The 27058-nt window shown below is 34.9% G+C and overlaps 1 protein-coding gene across 1 annotated transcript in view; it reads right to left on the bottom strand.

Annotated features, from left to right (window-relative positions):
• LOC128995130 (glucose transporter type 1-like) overlaps positions 1-21622 on the bottom strand; it is an 87884-nt gene extending 66262 nt beyond the window's left edge. The window contains exons 1-2 of the mRNA XM_054420039.1: positions 21436-21622; positions 9139-9208 (exon numbers count right to left, since the gene is read on the bottom strand). The gene's annotated coding sequence lies outside the window, so the exon portion shown is untranslated. The remainder of the gene's footprint in view (positions 1-9138; positions 9209-21435) is intronic.
• Positions 21623-27058: the final 5436 nt, after the last annotated feature.

Raw genomic sequence — 27058 nt, 5'->3', positions numbered from 1 at the left:
GTGTCCGCTACGGTGTCAAAATCCGTAACGGTTAAAAGGTTTGAATAGTTTTATGCATATTTTACATCGGCAACAGTTTTCTTAAGCTATCATCTACTGTATAAGGAAATGTCTTACTAAAATGTGAGATTGAGATACAAAATTATATTTTCTAACCTTGTCATTGAACGTGTAAATGCAATGCATTTTGATCTATATTATTTCAAGAATATTTTCCAATATATGCAAGAGAAAGATGATTACTGTTCCAGAGGGTATATTTTATGATAGACTAGTCAGTCTCGGCCAATTTTATCATCGAGTAAATAAATCTCAGTTGTAGCTTTCGTCTCAGTTGGACATGTTAATTCGTCGTACTAAATGTATTGTATTAAATGCAGTCAGTCAAACATGACCTAGCATTGATTCTGAGTCAATTGTAATGTTATGTCATTAGGTCAAGATATCCTTCAACACATTATGCTAGAGTACAAATAAATAACAAAAACAATTTTATATTTTAATCTATTAGCTTATACAGGTGGTAACTGTTTTACGCTATGAACTCTATCCAAGGAGATTGAACCCAACAAAGTATTTTCCAACTATAGAAGTCCAATTGATTGAAACACCTAGCGTATGGATAGGCCAAATAAGTAGGTACAAGAAGCAACAACGAAAGGAACCACGCAATCAAAAGTATTGTCCTCGCAGGTTCAGAGCCCGCTAAGACACCAATGTGCAGTGGTACGGCAAGGAGAAAGTTGCTTCAAGGCTACATGACAACAGGAATGTCATTCATAACTGTCAAGAGAGGAAATTGACTGAGGAAAACCATTGACTTTGAATGTTGCATTGCAAATAAAATCTATGCACTTGTGTTGTTTCTCTGTTATTTTAGGATAGATTTTAAGTCAATTGATTGGTCATAATACCTAAAGTCTAGCAACAGTGCACGCAGTTTTTTTGTTTCCTCTATATTGTTTTTAAAATCGAAATAGACTACACCGAGCCATTGCTCGGTTCCCCGACACTATTACCTAAACAATGTTATTTGCTCATTAATTAACGTGTAATACGTTGGAAAAACTCTATGTTCGCAGTATGGCTCCTCAATGCTAGATCGTTTCGTCTTTAATGATACACAAAAATAACAAACAATTTTATAGCTCTACACTATCGTCCAAACTGTAATTTTTATTTACAAACATATACAGCAAAATTCATTTAAAACGTTACAATTTTACTATTTACACCTCGCCCGGATAATCGGTGTAACATAACCCACGTGTCGAGTGTTGACTGTAGTGTGATGATGAGGCGTTGGTAAACAAAAACCTCTGTTGTAATATGCTAAAGAGAGGTCGACGAGGGCTTTTGTTTTGAGGGGTGCTTGTACAAAGGAGTGCGGGGGATAGCTGATCAGGGTGGCAGCCCCCTCCCCTGCGACAGCATTAATGTGATGTATGTAATCATATAATTGATATTGCGGTACGAGTCTGGGGTTCAGCAGTTGTATTATTTATATCAGTTGCAGTGTGACAAAAATTGTAACAAAAATAAAATGGATAGACTCAGATGTCGATGTTGGGTTTTTATTTGTAATTTCTTTGCTATCACAATTCATATTTGGGTTCCAATACTCCTTGGATGCGTTTTTTGTTATCCCTTGATATTAGTTAAACTTTTTGTGACTCTGGGGTAAATAGTTTTGTGCTATTGTCTTTTATATATTCGACGTTCCTTTTAAAATATACGCATCAGATGTATAAAAGAGCAATTATATTTGGATCATCTTTAATATTATTTTTTTAGCTTAGTGACGTTTTCCTACACTATCATTCTCATGAAAATAAACGCATCAACAACGCCCCAGACAGAACACTAATATTTGGTTTGGAATATAGTTGAGTTCTCAGCTGACATATAATATTAGTTTAGGCGATATACGAATTAGAAACGTCAAAAGAGCATTGATATTTGGATTTTAGAGACGTCACCATATAATATATTAATTGTATGATTTATTGTTATGCCACTAGAGTGATTTTTAGCGAATTCCCTATAGGGAAGTAGCTACTGTATTACCGTAGGTCTCATGGTAAGACCTAGACCCAGGACCGATTTAATTTTTCGTTTTGAGGTCCCCAGATGCCAAAAACACCCTCTATTCAAATCCACATATTTGAGTGTCCGTTAGGGCGATAACTCGAGCAAAAATGATTCGATTTTGATGAAATTCGTTACAAACGTGTAAACCTATGTTTACTCAAACGAGTTTGCGAACCAGCATGATCGGACTATGGGAACGGGTTTTTATGGAGGGTTGTATGGGGTAAAACTTGGTTTTTCCCATTTTTTTACCCTAATAAATAACACAACATTTCACAATTTCATTTCAAACCCTTTTGTAGAGCTTAAACAAATCCAATGATTTAGTATCTTGAAGCGTTGTTATGCACCTAATAGTTACGGAAATAATTCCAAAAATTGTAAATTTAAAATTCCCATGTCATTCTTACGGGGAATAAGTAAACTGTTGTAGTTTGCTTGTTAATGGATCAAATTTGGAAAAGGAATTTATTTAATACTAAACTGTTAACAGTAAAAAATACGTTTTACCCTCCCTGTTGCAACAAAGTACTCGTTAAACTGATGCTTTTTAAATGTGATATTTTCCAAGGATATAATTATGTTAGTGTGGATCCAATCAGGACTATGGAAATTAGCTTAGTCAGCAGGTTTGTTGCGGCGGGGGTATTTTGTTTTAGGCTCGTTGTACATCTACCCGGCATTCCGTTAACCCGACTTCTAGCCGGCACCGGCATGGGCCTCACATTACGCCGACTGCCGACACCGGCACTCCGGCTCCGGCACCCAACAGCGGGTATATGTGAAACAAGCCTTACTAATCTCATCAGGAACGTCAGAAAGAGAACTAATCTGTTCAATACAGTTTTAAAGTTAGCTAATCGAATTCGGAATTTTCAGCAAGTTTATTTTATTTTAATGTGTCAAATTGTTTACAGTATGTATTTAGATTTTTACGGTCCAACGGGTAGCCATAATTTTAACCATGACAATTTGTAGGCACTTATCTACGGAACACAAGAGTGTATTGTAAAAGATCCACTATCGATTGTTTACTAATCTATGTCTCTTGATATCGAGCTGATATTAGATCAGAAACTGTATGTGTTTCGGAATCATCATTCTGGGAAATCGGATAAATGATTGAATTAATTTCCAGCTCTTGACTGGCAAACCGTGTTAACAGTGACAGCTACTTCACTACTGTTCAGCTGAACTAACTCTCAATATAACAATGTTAGTTGATATATTTGTTGCAAGTAGACTTCGCCTCCCACGATAAAACATAAAAGTAAGTTTGCTTCTCTCTTTTTGTAAATTAATTTAATTTTCAATTGTTCAATTTATCGTTGGTTATAACATCAGGACAGATCGATGATATAACTATAACATAGACTTCATATTTTGCCGTAATCATATTGAAGTTATGTTACTTTTTGCTCGCAGGTTCAACGTACAATTTCAACTCGGGCTACAGAAAAATTACATTTTCCTACAGTCACCTGACGAAGTGGGCTTCCTTGCACTGATTTGGCGCACTCTTTTTAATTTTCCGCACTCTTGTTTTGCCACACACCAGTATTCCAACCAAACAACACGCTTGGAAATAGGTTGGCAAACCTAAAGATACTACGACTACGATCAGCTGGTCCAGCGTTTACCAATAATTTCCTCCAACGCTTAGGTTAATTGGTCGATACAGTAGTAAATAAAGCAGCTGTAGACATTTTTTTGTTGGTGTTTATTTACATTGTGACAGTTTTTTAGTTATTTAGGGGAGTAAGAGGGTTATGTTTAATTAAAAGTAGCAAAAGATCTGTAGAAGTTTGCTTGTAAGTTTCTGTGATATTTTTGCTACGAGATATAAGCAAACGAGCTTGAATAAAAATATACAGAAAAGTAGGGGTTTAAAGAAGGTAGGTCTACACATGTAGGTTTACCTATTCAAATTGAATCATATAGTAACAGTATTTTTAAATACGCACCAGGGCCACTTTACATGTTAGATGGATGTTAAATATTTTATCCACAAATTCAAAAGAGCCTCATTATTCTCTTCCGCATCTTCTTCCCGTTGAGAAACGGACATAGACGCTTGTATTGAATTATTTTATAGTATAATATCAGTGTTAACTCTTACTTTTATATAATATAACATAAAGCTATAAAGAGCCCGATCGGGTTGAGGGAACTGCAATCATAAACAACGGGATTAAAGTAGGTTAAGGTTCGAGTAAGATAATGCTAATCCGGAACACAGACGTTCAAGTACTTTATCCACATTCTGTATAAAAGTGTGTGATAAGGAGATAAGAGCTCTGCTTGTCGGTGTAATCTGGTTCAAATGCGTTATCGTGGGGATTTCAAACGTCAAAATAGGTTGATTGGCGGAATTATAATCTAAAAAAAATGTCAACGGCGTAACTGAAAACTGACTACATAATTAAAATTGGTCTCCGGGTGAACCGTTGGAAAACCAAGAGTGCTAGTTCGTGAACGCATTCAAGTTTATACCAAGCCCTATACCTTCAAGCCATATTTCATACAAATTGACCAAAATTACTCGAGTTATCGCGTTCAGGGATAAATGTATAAATAAACATTTATACGAATGGTTTTTTTGTCTCTGGGGACATCAAAAATAAAAAATAAATTGGTCCCGGGTCTGGGTCTTACCGGGCCCTATAAGCCACTTCCCTATTGGGGAATTCGGTAAAAAAAATTTTACAAAATAATAGCCTACATTTCATTGGCTTTAAAATTAACTATTGTAAACTAAGGTTTGTCGTGTGATATTATAACAAATAGGAAAAGAGAACTCTGTATAATTTACCTAAAAAAAAAATAGTCAACAAAACGCAATGATCCGTTTCCAGTCATTAAAAAAATATTCAAAAAAGGTTCATGTTTTTAAACAGAATGGAAAGTGCACTTAAAGTATGTTTTGAATTCAACACAAATTTTCCCTTGTCGACACCGGTGGAATTTATAGACTAAACTGTACACTTATTCAATACGGAGTAAGTTGTTACTAAAACATAATTTGTTTTTATATGGAACCACTGTTTTTTCATCGTCAATTTAATCGTAAAATCAATCCATAACAATTGAATCTATAGTGTGCAACACTTGAAGGCCAAGTATAAGATTACATCTACAAAGCCGCGCGAGATTAATACTTAGAATTATAAATCTTGATTCTCCTTATCAATAGTTGTTATTTCCCTATGCATGCATGCTACAACCACAGACGAATCAATTTTTAGTTTATTTCCCAAACATGAAAAGGGTATGACTGTGATGAATTCAGAGAGAATTGTGCATTGTGCAATATAAATATTGTATTACTTAATTGGTTGATAATGTATTGTAAAATATTGCTCTTGGTTTTCCGAAAATTATGTGACATGAAGAGTGGAAAATTGTTTTCGGAGTCAAAAATACATTTTTAATGCCAACAGTCCAAAAAACACAATTCTGGAACAAATTAAGGTTTCAAAATATTTAGGATATTTTATATCAAAAGGTATGCTTATAGAAACTACAGAATGAGGACGTTTTGGATTAACTTTGTGCAGAAATTGTCTTTTGTTATTTGGGTCAAGACAAACATAAAACAATGTACGGTATAGCGCCTAGTTGGATTGAAAATAGGCCTACCTAGTTTTCTGCTACTAAACAAATATAAACGTTAAAACTGATATTATGATGTGTAGTTTCTGTATCCAAATCATATATGATTTCGTAGGTTTTACCTACGACCGTTTCTTAAAGTAGCCGTTTCAGTTCAGTTCTTAGAATTGAAAAGTTTCTCATAACAGCATTGTTTACTATTATTACTTACATTACAGCAGAGTTTTTCATAACAACACGGGTAACGGACCAATGAGGTTTAAGGAGTATTTCTTGAAAATATTCATTAAAGGTAGCCGACAATTGTCTAAAAATAAAAATATGTGAAAATTTCCATTTTTAATGTAGGGTAGACAATACACAAAACTAAACATAAAAACGGGGATTATTATTTTGTTATTTTCTGGCAAATTTAGGCTGTGTTTTATTTTGTGTTTTATTGAGTACCTACTAGCTGTTTGCCCGTTACGTACGGGAATCTTGTAGTAAGTTGAAACCTTCTTATTTTCAGAACAGGAGTTGGTTTGCATATGAATATTTCCTAATATGCTGGCAAAACTATTACTGTATAGGAATACATATAAACCTTCGAAAATACAATATCTGACAGTATCAAAGCCAAAACGAATGCTTCACAATTTTATGTCACCCGATCGTGTTAGTCCATATTTTATATCTAATGATAAAAGGAATTGCTTTTTAGATCTATGAGGCATAGCACTAAGGTAGGCCTGTAATTGAAAGTTACTTTTCACACTGGTTAAAAGTAGTTAAAATACTACCTCAACTACCTCAAATACTACTGCACACTTTATTCGGGTTGAACAAAGGTGCTTAATGTTAATGCTTAAAACATATTGTCTTTTCCACGAAACACTGAGAAATAAGGAGGAAGGACATTAATGCGTTATCAACAGACAGCATACACACACAAATACAGAATTGAATTAGGGGATTTCCTACGCTTTAACACTGCAAACAAAACAATTATTTGAAAGTTTTTATAGTGTCATCAAATGGCTAGTTGTAAATAGTAATGTGCTTGTACGTAAAAATGATTCTTACTGCTACCACCGGTTCTAAGGAAAAGTAGCAGTACCAAAAACCAACGTTTACATTTAAGAAAATAACTATAGTACTTACGACCAATTCAAACTGTCCTTCTAATCAAATTGTATTATAGGAGTTAATCCGTTGACAAATATATAAATAAATAAATACACAGACCACAAAACATGTAACATGTAACGTTATCTCCCTTGGTTTTAATTTTCTTTTTAAGTTTTCGAAAATCAAAGTTATTTCCCATTAATAGCATTATTTGTAAGCAACTTTTAATGTTAACATATTAATGACAGTTTGAAGAAACCACCTTTATCCAAACAAAGGTTTCTTATTCAAAAGATTACGTACCGGTAATCTCTAAACGATAATCGGTACATATATCTAGCAAACATTCGGAGGAAATGTTACAAAAACGCACAAATCTGGGGTTTTGGACGTTTTTAGTTTTACTTCCTAGATAGGAAAAGTACCGTTATCGTTGTCGAAATGTAAGTAGAAACCAAAAGTGAACACCACATTGGAAAAGCGAGTTTAGCTACATCTGTAAGTTAAACTTCTGTTACGATCACAGCGAAATCAGATATATCTTCCAAGATTTCAGCAACATCCACGATCACCCATTGCATTTGTGATGTTTTACTTTGCACTTTACACAACTGTCCTTGAAACGTCGTCAATAAGTGAAAACCTTTTTGTAAGCTACAGTATTGGTGACGATGATTAAAAAAATGTAGGTAAGTTTCCTAGCACTAATACAACACTGATTCACGGCATTTTTCCCGGTTATCAAAACTCAAGAACAATCGTTGCACTTGCGATTAATTAAACCGGTTAAGTAAGGCACAACGTTTTTAATCTCAATTGGTTTGGATGTGCCAACAAAACTTGATCGAAAATGGTTGCGGTATTTGTAAACAACTTTTAATGTAAAGATATCAGTGACAGCTAGAAGTGAGAACTAATCCAAACAGCTGATCGTTATTTCATAAAATGTAATAGTAAATACCCCCGCCGCAGCAAACCTGCAGACTAAGCGAATTTCCATATGTCTGATTGGATTTACACTAAAATGTCTACTTAAAAATTTAACATTTATTTCCTATTTAAATAGAATTATTTTAACAGGTACTTAGGTTTGCTGCATCAGGGAGGGTAAAACTTTTTTTTGTAAAATGTTAATAGTTAGTAAGAAATAAAAACATTTTCCAAATTTGATCAAAATATGTTCATAAACAAGCAAACTACAACAGTTTACTCATTCTCCATAAGAATAACATGGGAATTTAAAATTTACATTTTTTTGGAATTTTCTCCATAACCATTAGGCGCATAGTAACACTACAATATACTAAATTATTTGTTTTTTTAAGCTCTACAAAATGGTTTGAAAAGATTTTGCAAAATTTTATTTTTTTTTTTGGTCAAAAATGGGAAAAACAAAAAATATATATATACATAGATATATAAAAATTTGAACGAATGGTGTTTTTGGCCTCTGGGGACATCAAAATGAAAAAGTAAATCGGTCCCGGGCCTAGGTCTTACCATGAGACCTACGGTAATAGCTACTTCCCTATAGGGAAATTCGCTAACATTAGGAGAAAATTTGACAAAAATCTAAAGAAATTGGGTTTTTTATGGTTCGTTATTTGGTTTCAAAGAAGCGAGGCTATGTTTTATGGCCGAAGACACTCTCACCAATCCCGTAAATACAGAAAAATGATTAGAACCTTGATCGGTAATCTAGTTTTCTAGGAGAAGGCCGCGTAAAATGACATTTTTGGTGTTACAGACGGAGTCACAGAATGGACAAACAGACAAACAGACAAACAGACATACAGACAGAAATTGAGATAAGACTCGTTTCGGCTTTCTTAGGCTATAAAACGTAAAAATAACCAAAACTGCATGATTCTAAGCAATGTACAGACAAAACTCTAATTTTATTTATATAGATTTTCAAGAAATGCATAATATTACATTGTAGCCTACTGTAGGAAATTGTATTCTCTTTCGGAATATTACCTTCCACTTTGGTCGATTTCCTCACCATTTAAAAGTTATTTGCAAAAACGAAAAGCAACCCCCGAATTTCTAGTGATGAAAAAAGTTGGAGATTACTTTTTAACTTTGTAAAATTAAATCTACAGTTCTACTGGATCGATTTGTTAAATATCGTGTCTTTGGAAGGTATACACTTTTTGAGTTGTTTTTTAATTTTATGAGTATTTTATATCGGTAAGTTTAATAATATAAAAGTTATAACGCGTTAAAACCCTGCTATTCATTTTGAGACACCCGGTAAATGTACGAATATTAGTACTCGTATTAATGAGTATTATGCTGTCAGTATTAATGAGTAGTACTGACCTGTGCGTCTCCACATTAAGTGTGTTCGAGTCGGGGACGAGCCGTCCAATGATAACTCCACATTTCACATCTGAAACAGACATCGAACCAGTGAACACTCAAGAATCCACTTCAAATATAAAGCTATATTGACTCCCTTCAACTAGTTGAGGGAGTGAAAAATGTTAATGTTTAACATAGAAAGCACATTTTCTCTAAAAACAAGTATTTTTAACCCGGTTTGTATTTACTAAGGATGTAACTCTTTTTGTTTCTTACAGATAAGCTAGAAGCATTCATTAATCTTGGTTAACCTGTATGTTATTAGTCCCTTTCGAGTTACTAATTTAATCTCTGTGTTGAAATTCTTAAGATTATCTAACTAAATTATGTATAGGAATCGTTTATCAACCAATTAAACATTGTTAGACAAGCGTTTAAACTTAAACACATCTGATTGTAAACAAATAAAATCTCATAAACGGTTAGGTTAGGTTTAAACGTAAAATTTTTTATCCTCATTTGCGTTGTTGCTTTGTTACATAATTTACAAACTTCTTCAAAGATAATTTTAAAGACATTATGCGATATTCCACTAGACATACGACCACTGCTAAATTTAAAATCGAGAACTTGTGAGAAAAATCATAAATTTATCTAATTGGTCTTTTAAAAATACTTGTACACATATGTAAAATACGATTACTCTGCCATGTAAGAAAACTCCACCAGATGTCAATCAGTTTCTCTTGAGTGAAACGCAAGGAAAATCACCGATTGGGGGGGTTGATGTGGAAGGAGGGGGGGGGGGCTCGAAAACAATCGGAAAGGGGCTTTTGTACGCCGAGCATGTTAAGAGGCATGTGCAAACAGCTCTCAGCTAGATTTGTAACTGCACTCCATGTCTGGCTGGAAATAATGCTTCAACTCTGAATGTGAGTATCGTGTGAAAAAATAATATTATCATTAAATATTGTTGAGTAAAAAGTGATTGATTGTATTGGTATTATATATGGTACATTGTTATTGCATTATTATTGGTGATTAATTTTTTTAATGTGAAAAAAAAACTGTGGCCATAAACAAATTTCTTACAACTAACATTCACCCTTCTATTCATACTTAAAGCAAAAAATCAATACTATGCAACCATATGTCATCATAGTCTCCTTCAAAAACCTTCCATGTTTCAATGAGAAAACCAATTCGCATTTTATCATGAAACGATCATATTGGTTCGTTTATTGTCAATTTTTTGCAAATTATATAGCCAGCGTACAAGTATATTAATTGACCTACACTTAATAGAGGCTCACCACAAAAAATTTCATATTTCTATTATGTTTTATTAGATTTTCAAATTTGAGGTGTCATTACGTTTGTATTATTATTTCCAATAAAATTATACTTTGTTTTTAAGATTAACGTTTTATTCATGCAAATTTTTAAAGTTTTAAGTGCCATAGTTATGAATAAAAATGTCCTGTTAAAAAAATACAAAAGTACGGCTCTGTGAGTAAACAGTTGACGATTTAAATGAGATATTTATATTGATCAACCCTAAAATAATACCATAAAAGGTTGGCAAAGAGTTTACGTAACACCCTGTAGAATATAACTAACAAATAAAGAAAATGAAAACTAAGTAATTCCATTTTTAAATGGTAGGATAATTGTAAACAATCCGCCTTGGTTTGGAAGTTAACTGTGACAAAATAAAACGTTCGCAAATGTTAATTTCCGTCATATAGATTCCAGCACGAGGCGCCCGAAGCTTGTTTGCACCCTCATCTCCCGGTCTATTAACATGCTAATTCCTGTAGATTCTATCTGTTGGAAATTAAAAACAATTTGTTCGTTTTTTCTTACAGTCATACTTCGTTTACTCAGCAGCCCTCCATTTCTAGCGACGACCTGCGGCTTACGTTGGCTGCTTTTGTCACTTAAAATTCGAATACGTAAACAATTGGAAGTGGATTAGCAGTATAAGCAACCCTATTACTCGTAGGATTGTAACAAGAAAAGGGATTAGGCTGTGATACTGTTACTATATTTGCGTATTTTAACCAAAATATGAGTAAACGATGAGTGTAGAATGAAGAGAGGTAATCTGTTTAGCTAGGTTTAGCTTTGTAACTGATTAAGATCAGCTGTTTTATTAGCCATTTTAAAAACCAATGATCAGGGACAGCTGGGTTTAGTTTCAAACCGTCAAAAAGCTACTGATTTTTCCTGGATCGATCCGGCATCATCTGATTGAGGCGAGCACTATAACCACTCAGCTCAGCCAGTCAATCAATCAATTGATTTTGATACTGTGAGGGAGCTTCAAACCTTATTGTAAAATCTGAATATTTGTGTTCCATGTACGGTAACTTATTACTGCATTGTACCCATAACAAGTGTACTTAATTATACAGCTAAAGTAACTACATCCCAAACTCTTTGTTGAGGATTTTTAGTCCTTTCTCTTTTGTTATAGTGTTGAAATACAAAACTGTAGGTTTAAAATGTTGTTCTATTTAGCAGTCATAAGCATAGTCGGTGTAAATACGTGTAAGAAACACACCCAAAGCGTTGCCAATATAAAAATACTTTGAAATAATCATGATCCATTAGTATAATAACCCAATAAGGTGAACGTCGTCCTGCAATCCAACTACTAGGAGGTCACGAATTGTGGATATTTATAGGGATGCACTGTGGATGCGATGCTCCCTGGTGTGGATTAACGTCCGCACTAGTGAGTACTACGACTATCCGCAGTACTATCCTGATAATTAGACCAATTCGTAAATTACAAGGAAAAAATGTGGTTCGGATTCCACTATAAACTGTAGGTCCCTTAGTTGCCATTAGCTGTATGGGCTATTAATTAACAGCTGTGTCTAAGAAACATGTCGGCCTTAGTCACTAACAAGACTACAAGATCGCGCCACTCATCCTACACTCATCCTTCAATCATATTTGGGTTAAAATACGCACATAGTGGCGTCCCCATCTTAAATAATTGAATTGAATTGAATTGAACTTAAACGGTGGCTTCGTTCTGTAATCAGCTACTAGGTCACGAATTGTGGACATTTCTAGGGATGCACTGTGGATGCGACCCCGCACTAGTGAGTACTACGACTATCCGCAGTACTATCATGATAATTAGACCAATTCGTAATTACAATGCTAATGTGGTTCGGATTCTACTAAAAATCAAATGAAATCAAATCATTCTTTATTTTGTAGTTTCATTAAGAATAATACAATGGCGTCAATAAAAATACAATAATAGAACTTAAAACTAGGCTAAAAGAGTTTTTCTTTTTTTTTTTTTCTTAACAATATCATGAAAAATTTATTGCAAGTTAATGGTTCAGATCGGATTCAAGTGACTTCAGTGATGGTGGTAGGCTATTGTGGACTTTGCGGCCAGTGTATGATGGTTTTCTGGCGTACTGCGTGGTATGATGTACTGGCAGAATGAAGTCGTTTCCTCGCCTGGTGTTGTAAGCGTGAAAATTTGCACTTTTTGGCAGATCAGACTCACTCACCAGAAGGACTACTGCTTTGATGTAAAGATTTACAACAGTTAAAATACCAAGCGATCTGAAAGCTTCCCTGCAGCTGCCTGAGGGTTGAAGGTTGGCAAGTATACGTATGGTTTTTTACTGCAGCTTCAATACTCTGTTAAGGTTGTTTTCAGTAGTCCCGCCCCAGACAACAAGGCCATATTGTATATGCGACTCCATTAAAGCATGGTACGCTGTTTTTGCTGATAATAAGTCACCAATCCATCTAATTCTTCTCACCACGTATACACCAGTGCTGAGTTTCTTACAAAGATCATCGATGTGATTGTTCCAGGTAAGGCCAGTATCTAGTGTAATTCCTAATAATTTGAAATTTTGTACAGTTTTCACATCTGTTAGGTCAGCTATTTGCTCTGTTTTACGGCTGAAATTAATTCGAACAGTTTTTGTATGGTTGAGGGCCAGATCATTTTGTTTGCAGTAACTGTAGGTAACTTAGTTGCCATTGGCTGTATGGGCTATTAATTAACAACTGTGTCTGGTATATGTCGGCCTTAGTCACTAAAGACCACAAGATCGCAACACTCATCCTACACTCATATCCAACCATACTCGGCTTAAAATACCTAAATTCGCATGATCGCCATTTCAAAGTAAAGTATTGTATAACTTTAAATAATACATGTAGACCTCTGATACTATAATTAAATCTCAATCTTGCTTTGGTTTGCAGTGCAAGGTGGGAGTGTGTAAATGCATCAATGTCGATCAATTGCTCCTCTTGTATTCTAGGATGGATTTTTTAGTGTTTTTTATTTTTTCAATTTGCATGATACTCGACTGTTTATTTTTAAGTTTGGTTGAAACAATTAATGAAATCGAAACACCACCAATGCAACATCTATAGCAACCATTGTATCATACTATCTACACAATCGTGGTGTTTTAGCATTGTCACACACGTATGCAGATTTACAGCGTTGATACAAACGTCAAACAATAACAGCTGATGACCTTGACACCAGCTGATTATTTTTGGGAACCAAGGACTAACTACTGAACTCAGTGTACAAAACTACAATTTCGGTTTTTGTTCGTCGGGTTTCTAACGGGAAAATATCGCATGGAGTATGAACTCGTTTTGGAATTAATACGAATATGATTTACTTACATTTATTTCCAATAAAAATTATTATTTACTTGCAGTTATTTTATAATGGTTAGTAACTTAGTTTATCTTTTGAATTGGCAAATTAAATTGTGAAAATTAACTGTTTTTGACTTACCTACTTTAAATATGTTTTCATTAATCAATTACTTTTTCTAACCACTAGTGTTAGATAGCGCCTAGCGAAAAGGTAACATTTTGGATTGTTCTCACACTCAAAAAATATTAGTAAAGTTATACTCGCAAAAACAACGCATTTTGTAGTGTTGTGCCAGATGTCCAAGAGATACATAATGCGTATACCTTATTTTGTCTAATAAATACGAACTCTATTGTATAAGGTGAACACACAATTGACAATCACATTTTATTTTCAAAAATTTGTAATAGGACTATGTAAACAATTATTAATTAGGAGTAAGACAAGAAAAACTACACTATATTCTCCGATTATAAATGAATTTCTTCTAACGCCGACATCGCATACAAAACATAAAATCTCGCGATTTGTCTTAACATGCAACAATTTTCGACCACAAAAACATCTATCCGGAGAAAATTGTTAAAAAGGTAGCCTACTATGCAAATATTGTTATAAAACCAGAAGTATAACTTAAACACATGAAATCTCAAAATATGAATGAATTTTTACTAACGTCGACATAATACACCTAACATACAACATAAAATCTGGCAATTAATCTTAACAACCCAAATCCATAACACGCGAACTAGAATGACGATCTGGAGTTGAACTTTGGTATCATAAATGTGTTTTGTGTACCTGAAGTGGGGGGGGGGGAGTTGTCGTAAGAGGGGGGGCGCAATGCAGCACGCATGGAATTGCAAATTCCCAATTACCTGAGCCTTACATCCAGGTCACGACAGCCAAGGGCTTAAACAACGATTAGATGATTTTTATTTGGTACTTACTTCTGCTTAAATTGTAATTTTACCTTGCAACCTTTTAGGAATGTTACAAAAAATATGGGAACAAATTAATTCCTAATCGGAAATGAGTTTTGTCTTAACGTCCAATGTGGATAGTCTTAAGAAACTTAATGTCCATGGATCTTATAGACTTAAGACTTAGGTATTTTATCAATAACTATAGCATACGTTTTTATATTAGTAGATCTTTTATGTTTTTCAAAGGTTTATTGCGGACATTTTCCATCACGAATGTAAAAAACAATACACAACAAGGTAATCACACAAACCATTTGACCTTTCTTGTGAAATGCAAACGTGATAATTTGATACCTAAGGGTTTTTACCTAAAGCCTCCTTACAAAAGTTTCAAAGCCAGCAAAATAATGTCTATAGCTTCTAAATCATTGATCAATGAAAGAATTGAACACCACCGTGTAGAAAAAAGACTTCTTAAAGGTTCTATTGAGAACAAAAAAGCTGAATTGGCACTAATAATAGGTTCTGATTTTCAAAACATTTTTCAAAGCATCCAAAATAGGTTCAACAAAGAATCGGAAAATGTGAAGGCTAGGCAAAAGGCTAAACTACAACATCTCAGACCCCCCGATAACATTGATAGAAATACTCAAATTCCACAGTTTGATGATGCAAAAAACCAAGTTGTGAATCTGTCTTCTAAAGCTCTAAACCCCGTTGAGATTTCTGTTTTAAGCAGAGGGCTAAATTTTTCCGTTGTGCCTAAATCAATTAAAACGCTGGATTTTGTGACAGGGATTGAGTCTGCTGTTTCTCAGTTACCTGAGTCTCAGGGGGATCAGTTCCGTTGTGAAGCTAGTATTTTACTAAAGAAAATTCCCACTCCTAAACCTAATCTTAGTAAAGAGGAAACCAAAGCAGTATCAGTCCTTGGGAAAGACGGTACTGTAAAGATTTTGCCCGCGGATAAAGGGAATGCCACGGTAGTTCTGGATACTGTGACATACGAAGAAAAAATGTTAGAAACTTTGCAATCTGGCAAATACACCCAATTGAAAAAAGACCCCACAGAAACTTTCGAGCGTAAAATCGCTAGTACTCTAAGAAAACACAAAAAGTTTTTTAGCGACAAACAAAGGACTCGGTTAACACCACACCATTCCAAAATTCCACACATGTACGGGTTACCTAAGATCCATAAACCTAACGTTCCACTGAGACCAATAGTTAGCTCCCGTGATTCTGCTTGTAGGGAATTGTCTAAAGTCCTTCTGGACATTTTAAAGCCTTTAGTAGGTAACACTGATTCGTTTATCAAAAACTCTAAAGATTTTGTAGAAAAGTCTAAATCTATCGTACTGGCTGATACTGACAAGCTGGTCAGCTTCGATGTTGAAAGTCTGTTTACGAATGTCCCTGTTTCGGAAACCCTAAAAATAATTGAGACTCGTCTCACAAACGACGATACTTTAGCAAACAGAACTAAACTCCCTGTTAACGTCATAATGGAACTTTTGGAGTTGTGTACTCAGTGTAACTATTTTCAATTAGAGGGTAAATTATACCGTCAAGATGAGGGTATGGCCATGGGGTCACCATTGTCACCTATCTTTGCCAACATCTTTATGGAGGAGTTTGAGCAAAAAGCTTTGGCTTCAGCTCGACTCAAACCGAAGATATGGTGGAGATATGTCGATGACACTTTCGTGGTTTTCCCTCATGGAGATGATAAATTGAATGAGTTTTTAGAGCACCTTAATAGCGTTTCATCTTCCATAAAACTAACCATGGAGGTGGAATCACAAAACAAACTCCCCTTTTTGGATGTGTGCGTAGAAAAGCATTTGAACAGTCTTAGGACATCTGTTTATAGAAAGAAGACACACACAGGACAGTATTTAAACTTTCAATCAAACCACCAAATTTCTGTCAAGGAGGGGGTTGCTTACTCTCTGTTTGACAGGGCTAAGAGCATTTGCTCCAATCAGGATGAGTTAAAGGATGAAATAAAGAAAGTAGAACAGGATTTGGCTAGTAACGGATACCCTCGATCCATTATAAACAAATGCAAGAAAGATAGGGCTACGCGTGAACCTTTACAAAATCACAAGGAAAAGCTCGTCCACATGTCAATCCCGTATGTGTCAGGGCTGTCGGAAAAAATCAGAAGGGTTGCTAGGAAATTTAATGTGCAAACAGCGTTTAGGACACAGAACACACTTAGGCAGAGTCTCGTCAAAACAAAACCCAAAAATGACACTCAGGATACTAAAAACTGTGTTTACAGAATAAATTGCAATGATTGTTCCAGGCCTTACTATGGCGAGACAAAAAGACCGTTGAACGTTCGAATCAAAGAACACAGGGAAAACACCAAAAAAGGTTTAGTGGAAAAATCTAAGATCGCTCATCATTGCTGGTCCGAAAATCATCGTATGAATTTTGAAGAGGCAAAAATTGTCCATAGGGAATCTCATTTTTTCAAACGTAAACTCATTGAAGCCTCATACATTAAATTAGCAGACCAACCAATCAGTCAGTCATCGGTTGAAATCAGGCCACTTTGGCTACCCATTTTGAACAAGGAACTAAAGGATAGGGAACTTAATTGTTCAATAAATAGGGAAATAACGAGTTCTCCTCAAAATTCGCACGTTATGTTAACTCGTAGTAAAACTCGTGATAGGAATAAACAGAATTAACTCCCTTCTTGCGGCATCGTACATCGCTCCGCCATTTTGTTGGTTTTAATTTTCCAAGGACCGGAAGCCATTACTGTTGTCTCCGTGTTTCCGATTGGTCGGCCATGTTGCTTCAGTCTAATTGGTGGAGTCGTTGCGAACGGTGCTATTAGTGTTCCATTGTGTGAGCTTTTTAAGTTACACCTTTATAGATTATAGTGTTTTGTGTTTGGTTATTATTTGCATGTTATATCATGACTTGACTGCTTAACAGTGCATATTTTTTGACTGCTACTTTCTGTAGTGTATTCCAACTTAGGTTGGGCGTTTGTGTATTGTTAGTTGTAATGTGTTAGTTAAGTTTTTTTCACCTGAGGACGGGATCAGATTCCAGATCCCGAAACGTTGTGTATTGTTTTTTACATTCGTGATGGAAAATGTCCGCAATAAACCTTTGAAAAACATTAACTCACCATCACCAACAATGAACTTCAAACAGAGATCTTTTATATTTTTTTTTCAAAAACAATTTGTGTGTCTGTGGGTGAGACAAAGCACACGAGCTTAACCAACATAGACAATTTATATCAGTTATTTACTTCTACTGAAACAATGTACGAGTAATTGTACATTTTAATTCTTCCCCTTGCACCTTCTAATATTTAGTGAAAATTAACAACAACAATGTTGGTCATGTTTAAATTCAAACCATAGAACTATTATATTTAGGTACCCATTACTATTACCCATCCGCTTTTGTTTATAAGTAGATATTTTATATTTAAATCAGTTTTTAATTTCTGATTTTCTCAGGATTAAGCCCGTGACCACCTGTGTATCAGGGACAGGCACTAATTGCGCCAACTGACCTGAGTCAGGTAGTCCGGATATTCCTGAATTGCGCCAACTTCTCCAAAGAGCGATAAGTTCATTAACGGGGTCGCAAGTCCTCGTAGACTGTATAATTGGTTAGGTAAGGTCAAGTTAGGTTTAGGTTAGGTTAAGTTTGGTTAGGTAAGGTTAGGATGACACCTAAACAAGGTTATTCCATCTGCAGGCAAGTCATCCATACCTGGCTTGGGCTTGGCGCAACTAAGGAATATTTTTGGGACCCTTAGAGGGCTTGGCGACCGTGTATTAGGTGAGATTTGTAACCACAGAATATTGCTCCTCTTGTCTCCTTTGTGTGAAAAAACCTCTTAGCTGATCCCATGAAAATAAATAAAAAACTATTGTAGATTGTTCAGCATTTCCGGTCACACACACATACACACACATGCGACGTGGTGTATTACCCATTCCATATTCCACAAGTGGGACACGACTAACATGTGTATTTGCCTGTTTCGTATTCATTTACATGTAGTCACGCTATTATGTTCCATGGGAATTTACTTAACTATTAGTTCATAAAGAGAAATATATAAATATTAGACAGTAGGTGTCGCCAGTGCTATTATATTTCATCACATAGAGAATGTTTTTCGACGCGAGCTCTTATTTAACACAGCTATGGCCAAACATATATTTGGGCTATGAACTGTATTTAAAAAAATAATTAAATAACTATCTTCATCTAACCTGGTTGATCTGGTGGTTTGTGTGTATAAAACAATTTATCTTTTGACCCGAAAAAATTTTGTGTTGAATCTGTGTGGGTGAATTGTAAATTTAATAATATCTACTTAGACGTTTCATCTAAATGTACAAACTAATTCTTAAACATATTATACAATATATTACGGTATGATGACGGTTAGTCGAACGATTAACAGGAAATAGTCATGAAATATGAAAAAATATTAATAACAATACTTGTTTTGCCTTACCAACCTTTAAGCCACTGTTTTAAAGTGAACTGAATGCAGATAAACACTAATATACTTCGGTAAAAAATTACACGTCAAATAACGAAACTCTATTACATTAACTACAACAATGGAATAGTATTTCATGTCGTTACTGGTTACAATAATCAGCTGATTCGTAGAGTCGTAGAGAGGGACAGATAATCAGCTGTTAAAGTTTAAATACTCGTTTGATTATTGTTTAGGCTTATTTATTCCCCAAAATTTAGAATGCAAAACATTTTCTACATTTAACTAACATTGATACATCATTTATTGTAATAGTTAATAGGTTTATTGTAATAGTTAATTCGATAAAAAGTATATTTTTTCAAAAAACGAAAATGAAGGTATCGAAATTTTGGTTTTATGTTTGACGTAGTTCGACACTTGGAAAGGCTCGACAGCTGCCAAAACATGAAAATTGAGTCGATGTTTTAAGTTTTTAGGTTGCTCCACTCCACTTTACGGCGGCGTGCACCCAGCGTACCAGAACAACTCTGGTTGTACAACAAGTACAACAATATACTTTGTCTGCATATGTTTTCTTCGTGGATGGAAATAATATAGATTTATTGTACTATCTTCTTGATCGATTCCCACAGACCCATTATGTTCTCTATGCAACAAAGTAGTACGACTCATTGATATAATTTTTTGATCGTCTCTATCCAGTAAGAAATAAAATAAAAATTCGTATGTTATAACCGATTTTGAATGATTTTAGTAGTTAAGTAACAAATAAATAAACAAAATTAGTAATTCAGTAAATACATGGCCAAAACTAATAGTGTCATTATTAGTAACATAATGATTTAAACTATTGTATACTCTCTATGTAGCACGGCGCTGGACGCAATATAGATACAGGGTGTGCTGCGGGCATTGCAGCTACATCTCTCGCGGTTGTAGTAGTTGCATGACAGTTAGTAACATATAATAATTTAAACTATTGTATACTCTGTGTAGCACGGCGCTGGACGCAATATAGATACAGGGTGTGCTGCGGGCATTGCAGCTACATCTCTCGCGGTTGTAGTAGTTACATGACAGTTAGTAACATATAATAATTTAAACTATTGTATACTCTGTGTAGCACGGCGCTGGACGCAATATAGATACAGGGTGTGCTGCGGGCATTGCAGCTACATCTCTCGCGGTTGCAGTAGTTACATGACAGTTAGTAACATATAATCATTTAAACTATTGTATACTCTGTGTAGCACGGCGCTGGACGCAATATAGATACAGGGTGTGCTGCGGGCATTGCAGCTACATCTCTCGCGGTTGTAGTAGTTACATGACAGTTAGTAACATATAATAATTTAAACTATTGTATACTCTGTGTAGCACGGCGCTGGACGCAATATAGATACAGGGTGTGCTGCGGGCATTGCAGCTACATCTCTCGCGGTTGTAATAGTTACATGACAGTTAGTAACATATAATAATTTAAACTATTGTATACTCTATGTAGCACGGCGCTGGACGCAATATAGATACAGGGTGTGCTGCGGGCATTGCAGCTACATCTCTCGCGGTTCCTGACTTGCTGCACTCATTGATCTACATCGTGACCTATTTACCGCCTTATCGTACACAAACACCCACCTTAAGGGCGTACGTCGTTTAAGCACGCCTTGGGATTTGTCATAATGTAAGATTGTTGTTGCGATTAAAAGATTTCCGTATGGAAATTTTGGTTTTTTTTCAATTAGAATGCTTAAAAATGAGGTCTGTTTCAGAGTAGTTAACAATGGATAATATCGGTTTTTGTGGCTTATAAACTGTATTTTAGTCAATGTTGTATCAGTAAATATTTTATTTAATGGTTAATTATGGGTTCTATAAGATAAAAAATCAACCTAACAAGATGAATTAGTTTGTATGAGATGATATCAAGGGTTTTATGAGACTTGCAATCTGGTTGCTCGATGATTTTGCCTAATTCTTTTTAGGAACTGTGTGTTCGAACATTTGCTTGGTTCTTGTTACTATAATTGTTAAGTTATATTTTTACCCTAGACACACAACTAAGAGATGAGAAGGACTTCGCTTAAAATCGCGAGAGAAAATTCATCAGGGTGGACAGGGTGGTGGCTACAAAACCCTGACGTCATGAACCCCACAATGCACATAATATCTTTGTACTACGTACACTTAGTACATATCTGACTCGTTCCCCTTACCTTCTCCTTGTATCCCACAACACTTCCACCTCCTCAGACTCCGGAACACTCGTCACTTCTCGCACCTCACTGCTCACTACACACGACTTCTCCTCGGTCCCGTGGACGACTTATCTAGAGATACATGCAGAGTATGTTACCTGCATTACTCCCTTTCCAGGCGGTCCATGGTGAACTCTGACCAGCCAGCCGCGCCCGTCTCCCGGTTTGCAGATCAATACCTCCCACCGTAGTACCCTCTCGGACCACCGCAGCGCCACCGTACTGAGAAAATCAGTAATGAACACGCCCGATTTGGGAAACCGTGTTTTCATACACGTAGTATTTTTGGGGTTTCGTCGAAATGGTTGACGAAAATTTTAAGAAGTCTTAGGGATTGAAACTGCACTTTTTGTATTTTAACAATTGTTTGTCGTTGATTTATTATTAAATTTAAAAGTATTATAGTAATTTTTAAAATTCATGAAAACTCAGTACTACAGATAGTAGGTTTATATCTAGCTATCTTATTCATTACAAAGTGTTCAAGGCTAAATGTAAATTGACCGATGCTTCTTCTAGGTGTCGATAACGCTTCGGCAGAACCCCTCGAATATATGTAGCATACTTTTGTTAACTTTAATTTGGGTCAAGTCCGACCGACAACAGAAAACCAATCATATATTTCAAACTGGGAATTTGGTTAATTTAATTCAAAACATTTTGTCGACGTCATTGGTTTAGCCTTGTACTAAAACGCGATAAAAAGCAACTTTCTCTATTTTCAACGTCCTATTGGAAAGTTATTGATGAACTTGGAGCACAAATTTGTATAAGAATTTATTAGGATATAAATAAAACTATGAACTAATATTATAAACTGAATTCAATTCAAAGAACTAGCAAAAGGCGGGTTATTATATTTAATGAGCGAACCCTTAACTCAAAATCTACTGCCTTTCCTATGCATGATTAAGAGATCGTCTCTCCATCAGCAATACATTGTTCATACAGCATCGATTTTTCATCGTTAAAGTGTGTTTGTTAAACAGAACATTGAATCTAAGGATCGAAGATTATAATTTGAAATTATATATGTAATGAGGTATTGTTAGAGAAAAATTCAACGCTAACAAAAATTAAAATATTACGTGGGGGAAAGGTATAACCATAGTCTTCTACAGGGGGCTATGGTAGCCTATAACTCCTCCAGTTCGTGGTATTATAGACCTAAATATGTTTGAAACTGGTAAAACTCTGATGGTTGGTGGTATCTACACACATAAAGTCAATGTTGATCAGTAAATTAGTTATTAGTGATTAGTAAATCATATGAGGAATTTTGCACTTGCACAAAAATCTAAAGAAGTAAATTTAAAAAACCTCTAATAGACAGTAACGAGAGCGGATCAAACGCAATAAAAATGTTCCATATAGTTGTTAGTTCAAGAATGTATACACACAACACCCGAGTTGTCGTGTTGGTAATAATTCGAGCAAGTGTAAAGTGCAACCATCCTGAAATTGTATGCATAAGTAGGGTTTCAGAATCCACGGAGTAAAGTAGGGTGTATTTATAATCACACCAAATGCAAACGTTTGCCGAAAACCGTGGATTGAAATCGACAATAATTCAATCTACAAATATTTTGACCACCGGCTGCAATGGGTATGCCAGTTAGACAGATTTGTGACCGTGAGCACGAAATGTGTTTGTACCTTAAGCTGGGTTTTCCTAGCAGCGGAGTCGGCCGGCGGAGAGCGGACAACGGAGAGCGGACTCAGCTGGTCTTCGGCAATTTAATGTTACTGTTTTCCTAGCAGCGGAGCGGACCACCACGGGCCGAGCGGAACTCGCTTCTCCGCGTTCGGTTGTCTAGTCGCGGGACGCGGAGAGTGGAACACGGAGAGCCGAATTAGTTTTTAATTGAATGGTAATATTTTTCTAGAGGCCGAAAATCGCTCTTCCGCGTTCCTCTGCTCCAAGAGCAGAGAAGTCCGCTGACCGCTGGCGGACTGGCCGGGTCTCTGTACATTAATTTATCAAAGTACCTATCGACCACACTTTGCTCGAGTTGAGGAGAGCAGTAGTGGTCTTTGGTCAATGACATTCATCCAAATATTTTAATCAGAGAATTTCCAATATAGGAAATATGCTATTGCCGTAGGTCACATAGTAAAACCTAAACACGTGCCCGATTTACTTTTGTCTTTTTTGAAGACTCCAGAGACCAAAACACGTGTACAATCTGACACAGGGGGTCTGAGAAAAACGATTCAAATCAAAGGGATACGATTCCTCATACCAAAATAAAGAAATATGTTCATAAAATATGGCAGAAAATGAATATATACCCAGGTATCCGCAGTTTTTTTAAAACAATATTTGTATCTTTGACAATATTCAACCCATCTTTACGAAACTTGATCTATATGTTAAATAATAATTTTCATTGATCTTACAGGAAATTTCCCTATTTAGGAAGTAGCTACAGGTTTACCGTGGCACAGTAAAACTTATACCCGCGACCAATATAATAAAAAAAAAAAAAACTGTTTGTTCAAATTGTTATACAGGGTGTCCCGTAAGTAAACAGCCAAACTCCGGGAAATGGTTCTGTGGGTCAAAATAAAGAGAAAATCAACAATAACATTTTTCCTAAAATCGCTTTGTTATCCAGATATCCGCCATTGTGTATTTTTTACATAAACATTTTTATTTTTGATATGTAGGTGAAGGTTAAAAAGACCAATGTTGGTAAAAAAAATCATCTCGATTCAACTTAAACATTTTTAAATGGCGGCCATTAAAATGGTTTAAGCTTAAATTATTTAAAAAACGGCTTATTTTATGAAGAAATGTCAAGAACACCTTTATTTAGTCTTTTTAATTCCTATCAAACGATACCAAGTTAAAAAAGATAGAATAATAAATAGTTGAAATATTACGATTTTTAGGTGTACAATGGGATAGAATAAGGCAAAAGCTAGTCAGGGCGATTTTGGAAAAATGTTATTCTTGATTTTCTCTTTATTTTGACCCATAGAACCATTTCCCGGAGTTTGGCCGTTTACTTACGGGACACCCTGTATATTTATGTGTAGGGTTTTCCGTAAGTAAACAGCTAAGCTCCAGCAAATGGTTCATCGAGCCAAAATAAATATAAAATGAAGAAAACATTTGTTCTAAAATCACTTCGTTAATCAGATATCCAAAATTTCGTGTTTTTTTCAGATACAGATTTATTTTTATTTTTGGATTTATCATAGATACTGATATTTATAAAACTTTGTATGTATGTAACTTAAAGTATGTTAGAGTACAAGAGACCCATATTGAAAAAAAACATTGTTATTGTCTCACAAAACATTTCAGAATGGTGGTAATTTAATTTTTTCTAATATTTAAATTTTTAAAAAATTGAGGAATTTCATAAAAGATTGTCTGGAATACTTTTATTGAGCATTTAAAATTTCTTGTCAAACTTCTTTTATCATATTTTTGTCGTGAATCTTTACAAAGAAAAGTTTAAAAAAACTACAAGTTTAAAAAGCGATGAAATTTGTAATGGAAAAGAAATAAACTGTTGTAGTTTCATTGTTTAAAAATATATTTAAAAAAATTGCATTAATGAATATTTTACTATGAAACACACGTTATTACTTTAAGTACCCGTAGTGGCAAACCTAATCACTCATTAAACTTAATTTGATTGAAAAAGGAAATATGCCTAATTTTGATATTTTAAAGACATATTTTACTGAAAGTCAAATCACCGAAATGGATATTCGCTTATTCTGCAGGTTTGCTGTTGTGTGAGTATTTTTATTTTTTGTGAAATTATCTACGCAAAATGGGTCCAACTGTTATTCATTGTTTTCAAGATATAAACAAAAATTCGTGTTAGTTAGTTTTGTTAGCTAATTAAAATGTTCAGAAATATGGTGCAAACCAAAAACATCATACCCGTGGAACAACGAACAATATAATAATAAAATAGTATATAATGATAAAATACTATATAATAATAAATTATTATATAATAATATAATATTATATAATAACAAAATATTTTATAATGATTAAATATCATAATAATAATATTTTAATATATGCACCACAGAGAAGTAAGATATTTTTACTTCTCTGTGTATGCACCGGATGTTCTTACGCGGCGCGAGTGATTGTTGTGGCTGTGGCCAGGCCGTGGCTCGTCACTCATTGTTGTAGTTTGTCGCAACGTGTTGTTTACGTATCACGTAAGTGCAGCTATTTAACAATTTGAAGACAGCAGGAAGATAGCTCTCGATTATCATTGCTTTAGCAGTTAACTGTTTACTGCAAATCATCAATAACAGGTAATTAGGAGTGTGTTTTTTAGTTTAAAATTATACTGGCCTACCTACTGTATTTTATAATTGTAGCTTCACTGCTAAGCAAAGTTTACTAAAATACAATTTGTTTAGTTCAACAGTTTGACCATTGGATGTAAATGTATATGTTGTATATAATATGCTCAATGGCTGGCATTACAGTGATTTTAAAGGAGTTTCTTGGTATCTATTCTAATAAAACAAACGTTTTTAAAATAATTTGGATCCTTGGAATGAGGAGGGGCTTTAGTCCACTAAACCTCTAGCCTTTGGAAAAACACAAAACAACTGTGTAAAACCAGAAAGGGACTGAGGTCCTTTCTCTTTAAAATACTAAATTGAATTGGTCCATATCTCTATTATTAGGACTTTGTTTTTACATTATGGCTTTGTGCAGCTATGTTATAGGAACTGTTTCGGAGGCTTAACTCAATTTCATATTTTTTGTGACTGAGTTCCTTTCTTATTCCAAAGTATGTTTTATACATAGGGTGAGTTTTCACCTAGTAGAGTGAAATTAAATTATTCCCCCCTAAACCCCATACAAAGAATCCATTAAAAACATTCAGAGCATGATCCAAGCACAGGGTGTTCCAGAACTGAAGGTCACAGGTTCGAATATGGAAATTTCTTTATGTCAACCCACATCTTGTTGTACATTTTTAGAAAGCTCTTGCTTGCTTAGACCCACATTTTGATAAAAACAGAACATATTATGTATATATATATTTATTTATTTATTCATATACATGTATGTGTGTCCGTTATCACGATAACTCGAGCAAAAATGTTCCGATTTTGACGAAATTTGGTATAAACGTGAAAACCTATTGGAACGAGTTCGTGAACTAGTATGATCGGATTGTGGGAACAAGGGTTTATGGGGTAGAAGACGGTAATGACGTAATGTTTGCCAATTGTGATCATCTGCTTGTTTTAATCTTTCCTTGGAAAATAAATAAATAAATACCTACGTCATTGCCGTCTTCTATCTTGACGTCATGCTTGACGAGCATTACGGTCTGTTTTTTTAGTGTGGCCTGGCTGTAAGTAGCTCGAAACATGTACAGCATATGTAAACATTTGACACATCCAGGCAAAAGTAAGTAAATCTTACTTATAGTAAAAAATTACACAATGCATGTTAATTGCATTACCAAATAATACATTTTTATATTTTTTTTGGATGTAGGCTTTTGAAAATTTAGGACATTACGTGTATATACGAAAAATTCACAAAAATGACCGCCATTTTGAAACGGAATGAGAT

This window comes from Macrosteles quadrilineatus, unplaced genomic scaffold, assembly GCF_028750875.1.
Source record: "Macrosteles quadrilineatus isolate MER2022 unplaced genomic scaffold, UCM_ALF_1.0 Scaffold_5__1_contigs__length_97177068, whole genome shotgun sequence".
Classification (NCBI taxonomy): Eukaryota; Metazoa; Arthropoda; class Insecta; order Hemiptera; family Cicadellidae; genus Macrosteles; species Macrosteles quadrilineatus.
This window is presented reverse-complemented; position numbering and strand designations above follow the sequence as displayed.